Here is a 5,857-nt window from a genome sequence, read left to right on the forward strand (position 1 = left end):
GGTAGCTGGTCTCCAGACCCGAAACCCAACATGTGCTGGTCACACTGGTAGCTGGTCTCTAGACCCGAAACCCAACATGTGCTGGTCACACTGGTAGCTGGTCTCTAGACCCGAAACCCAACATGTGCTGGTCACACTGGTAGCTGGTCTCTAGACCCGAAACCCAACATGTGCTGGTCATGCTGGTAGCTGGTCTCCAGACCCGAAACCCAACATGTGCTGGTCATGCTGGTAGCTGGTCTCCAGACCAGCAAACACAACATTTGCTGGCCACACTGGTAGCTGGTCTCCAGACCCGAAACCCAACATGTGCTGGTCACGCTGGTAGCTGGTCTCCAGACCAGCAAACACAACATGTGCTGGTCATGCTGATAGCTGGTCTCCAGACCAGCAAACCCAACATTTGCTGGTCATGCTGGTAGCTGGTCTCCAGACCCGAAACACAACATGTGCTGGTCATGCTGGTAGCTGGTCTCCAGACCAGCAAACACGACATATGCTGGTAGCTGGTCTAATGTGCGTTTGAGGTACCCATACCAGTGAAGGGAATTTTGGCTCTTTTAAGGCCTTTTTGGTTCGGGTCCTTCAAAAGAGTCGCCTCTTTCTCTCTAATGAGGTTTGTGTATTTGGAAGTGAGCCCTTAAAGAACGGGGGACGGTCCATGGTGGTGCGCAATGGGCCTCAGATTCGGTTGTAACAACACGGTAGACACTGAAGGTTTGAGCGATCTGGCCAGGTGAGAGACCCACCATAGACCCCACCCCCCACTAGCTGTCACTCACATTCAGTCCCACCACATACATACACATACACCTCTTAGGCACATAGAGGACAGCCCCCCATACAAGCAGCTGTCTTGCCTTGCTGGGGGCATGATGGGGTAGGGGCTGGGCTGTGGGTGGAGGTTTTGCAAGATGACCAAGACCATCTCTCAAGTGTTTTCAGTTATTTTTTGGATGCTCGTAATTACTACGGCTCCCTTCTCATAGGCAGTCCTGACTGTTAAGGATTTCTTCCACACCGCAATATGTCTAATTAACGCTATTTCTTCACTCCATTTTTACAGTGGAGGGTTCATGGCGAGTGAGAACAGAAAAGAAAAGGAAGGATCTATAGTTATTTTCCGCTCTAACGTGCAGGCGATCTGTAATGTGGGATCGGGTGATAAAGTGGACAGCAAGGCTTGTAGTGTGAAAGTGTGTTTGTGGACTGACAGCTAATTATCCAAGGAGGGGAAATCCTGTTTAGTTTCCATTCGACTGTGCAAAAAGGGGGTGTCAGGCAGTTAAAAAAAAAGATTTAGTTAATTCTTGGAGTAAAAACGTGAATGAACAATTTGTTATTAGCTAGTGTTAGCACCACTATGCAGCATAGGGATGAGGTGGATATTTGTTACGGATAATGCATTTTTGACGAGTACGAACATGAAACGAGTACGTCTCTTCATCAGTAATCGTGTATTCACTCTTCATGTTCTGTGATTGGCCAGTCACCGACGAGACCGACTCCACAGGATGCAGGCAGCAACCACAGAGGAGATATGGTGCCTCGTTTACGTACACGATGCAATTGGCTTGTGTTGCGTTTGCTTACTAGCTGCCTGTTTGCCATAATTTGCATGAATCACCAACTTCATACAACTCATTAAAACATAATTAAGTCTTACAGATCACATACACAGTACACATATAGCGGAATAATACAAACATAGAAAGATTTTTTTTTTACTTTTTGGTTAAATAAATGCTATTCCTAATCAATACAGTTCCTAACAGTGCATGTAATATGACTAGTTAAACAGAAAAGTAATTTCTTGCCATCCTCATCCTTCTCCTGCGAACTAAAACCACTAAAGTTGTTGTCTTCAGCATTGAAATTGAACAGCCTCATAATTCATTCATCACAAACTATTTTTTCTACATTCAAAAGTGAAAAATAGCTAAATAAAGTATGGATTTTTTGCATCTAAATGCAAAAATGCATTTTGCTTAGCACCATCTCACAAAGCGCAATGAATGTTTCCAGATCATTTCAGCGCTTTTGGTTTTCCCAACAAACCTGCAGCATAAAAAAAGCAGCATGAACCTGCTTCATTCATAATGCTGCCTGATTAGACCGTGATAAGAAGCCTGCGTGAATGGGTAACACACAAATACATGCTGATTATAGCAGTTGTTGATGACAGTGTGATAGGAAATCATGCAAATTGCTAAAAAAAAAAAAAAAAAAACATGAGATGGAAGTCATCCATTTTTACAGTACGCCTGGATTTAGTTAACATCACACACAAAGGTAGGACAAATTGACACTTTGAGGGTCTGATAAAGCTTCACGATTCATGTTTTGATGCAACATCCTGTGAATGTCACCTTCCTCATCAGAAGATGCTATAATGGAAGTCACTTTTACTATCTGGGTAACACATATGAATATAAATGGGGGGGATTTGACCTCTATGATAAGGTAATCGTAGTCAGAAATGTTAAAACTAAATTCAAAACATGAATTACAACAGTAATGTGTAGTCGGTTTTGACGGAATAACGCCCTCTAGTGGTCAAAATACTACATTGCAACGCTGATGAGTCTAAATTCGCATACCTGTGGGCTTTAAACAAATGTATATTTCCATATTTTATGGCTGTAACAGTGTAGTTATATTTATTAGGTTAGTTAATTGTAAAATAGTTCAACTTTAAGGAAGAACCCATTGAAATTCGACGAGGATCTGATCTATACTGATTTGTTGATTTCCATTATGTCACATCAAAATGGCCCCAATGGGAACCAAACACACCACACAGAACACCGTAGTCTGATTTCCTTCAACCTTCAGATTTTTTCCCCGTTGGCTACACTGGCGGCCAAAGCAGGGTGAGGAAAATCGATTCTGGGTCAGAATAAAATAATGAGATTTATGACGGTGACAGGATGTTCCACTGTATTATAAATCATAATTTGAAAATAGTGATATACTGCCATCTAGAGGACACCTGTGTTTCTCAATGGGTTCTTCTAGTTTAGAGGCACTGAGCACCTCATACACGTTTTGGATGCTGATAGATTCTAAATAGTGTATATAAAAAATATAATAATATTAAAAAATATATTAAAAATATATATATATAAAATATATTTTTAAAATATATTTTAAAAAATATATAAATATAGAAAAATATTACAAAAATATAAAAATAACTAAATAGTGACTATAAATAGTAATGTGCATTAGTAAATATAATTAGTGGAAGCAATGAGACATCTAATCAGCTGCCACTATTTTACACTCACACACACACTCAAAATGCACAGCTCTTCCTCGCAGAAAAACACCCCTCAGTCCTCGAACGGCTTCCCCCAGCAGTCTATTTTCTATTCCCCTGACAGTGTCTTCACTTCAGCAGTGACATTGCACCTTTTCGCTCTGTCAGTTTTTAACACACGCATTAACAACTAAACGCTTGTGCACATTAATCGTCTTGCACGTGTATGGAATGTTTATTTGTTTGTGGTTCAGTTGGAATTATAGCGCTCACAAATATATGCACCAGGGTTTGTTTTCCGAGGAACGTGAACACACCATTAAAACGTCTTTGAATACCAAAGTTGAACACCAAGTGTAGCATCACATGTCATTGTGTATTACCTCTCTGTGGCACACAACTGCCAGTCTTGGCCTAGTTTTTCCTGGCTGGGCTGGCTAGAGGGCAGATGAGTCTCTCCCCCCCAGAGGATAAAACTGCTTTTAAAAAAAAAGACAAAGAACGAAGGCTTCAATTGTTAACACCAACATCTGGCATCCAAGAAAACAACAACACTCTTAAACACACACACACTCAATTAGAGAGTGGATGTGAATATTCCAAAATGCACTATGGCGGAAAGCAACAATTCTCTTTGTTTAATTATGTAGTCACATTTTCCATGCGTGTTAACTAGGCCTCTGTATTAATTAATACATCAATCAAGGATTGGACAACAGACTGGAATCTTAATTCTTCATCTACCAGAAGTTTTTGAATGATTATGCTTCCAGCTTTGCTATTTTCTCTTCCAAGAAGGTGCCTCAAAAATGTTTGGAAACCCAGAACCCTGACCTCATCCCCATCAAAATCATTTGACGTGAACTAGAACTGAAACTGGCAGTTCAACAACAGTGACCTATAGTAATAAAATAAATTGTCATTGTTTACACATATTTCAAAATATGTTTCAAAATAATGTGTACTTTTCTATAAGAAGGTCCAGAGAAGCAATAATGAAGATATAAGGGATATATGCAGTAACAATACCGCTAGCAGCCACATGAGGGTGTATTTACATTATATCTCCAGATTGCTATGATATGCATTGATGTACTGTATGGTTCTTTAGCAATTCTGTCAAATCTCCCCTCCGGATGTTAGCAAACAAGGCATTGTTTGACATTTGTTGACATGGACAGCTAGATTTTGCTGATGTTATTTTGGCATGTTTGGTGGCTGACAATAACTGCTTTTGCTTCAATAAAGAAATTCGGCCCCATCGTCTGCCCATAGTGCTTCCTAACTATGAACCATATAAGGAAGTCCGTTCCTCTGTGACATCACAAAAGGGGTAGTTTTACCACGCCTTCTGAAACCGAACATTTTAAGCCATCCCAGGGCTCACTTCCAAATACTCAAACATCATTATCTGAAACTTTGGCATGGTTTAACACCAAAATACAACATTGTAACTACACAACAGGGACACAGTGGAGGCTTGAGTGGGTTCTTCATAATATATTACGATATATGACCCCTCCAGGTCAGTGTCATTGCCCATATGACCACCATGTTAAACCCTCTCATGCATTTTCTCTCCTCCATCTTTGCCGGCGGGAGGGGTGGAGGCGTGGGTGCGCTGAGCCTGGGTGCGCTGCTCACGGAAATTGCAAAGTGAGCTTTCTACAACACGCTGGTGCATTGTATGGAAGGTGCGCCACACCATAGGGAAGGTGCGCCGCGCCGTAGGGAAGGTGCGCCGCATCCGGTCTACAAAATTAGAGCCCTGACACTCAAGCAAGAACAACATAAACCAAGGACTGGCGACATTTATATAAATTATTTATATATATTATTTTATAAAATAAAAACCTCAGACAGGTTTACTTTATCCCGTAATTCAAATTCTGCCATTTTATGTACATATGTGCTTTATAATAATAATAATAATAATACATTTTATTTGTATAGCGCTTTTCAAAATACTCAAAGACACTTTACAGAAGAATGGAGTTGAATAAAAGCAAGTAAACTGAGTAAAAGATACATTAAAATACAACATTCATTCGTTAATACACAGCTAAAACAAGAGTAAAAGCGGGGCATATATATTTATATATGTATATGTGTAATTTTAAATGTGTTTTATTTATTTTAACAACGCTGTATGGTGACCTTAAGTGTCCTGAAAGGTGCATATAAATAAAATGTATTATTATTATTATTAGTTCTACTGTACAGTTTGTTTAAAAAGTGTACAAAATGCACAATAACACTTCTTAGGGCAGAGAGAGTTGAAGTCAAAGCTACACACACGTAATATGATGTGTTCCCAGTATGGCTTATTAATGGGTACCCATTAATTATGGCATGAAAGCTATACATATTAGCGAAGACTATATGGAGGGACAAGATAAAGCGGTTCTCACTGATACTTCATTTTAGAGAAGTCCAATCAGCGTCCATGCAAACACTGCTGGGGGTGACACACCTCCAATTTAGATTCCTATTAAACCAGCGGTGGCGCGCTTTGACGCCAAACCTCCACCGCCAAAACCCAACCCACTCACCCACACACACACACACACACACCCACTCCCAGCCGCCGTGGCC

The sequence above is a fragment of the Doryrhamphus excisus genome, linkage group LG17, assembly GCF_037039965.1.
Source record: "Doryrhamphus excisus strain RoL-2023G ecotype Guam linkage group LG17, RoL_Dexc_Guam_v1.1, whole genome shotgun sequence".
Lineage (NCBI taxonomy): Eukaryota > Metazoa > Chordata > Actinopteri > Syngnathiformes > Syngnathidae > Doryrhamphus > Doryrhamphus excisus.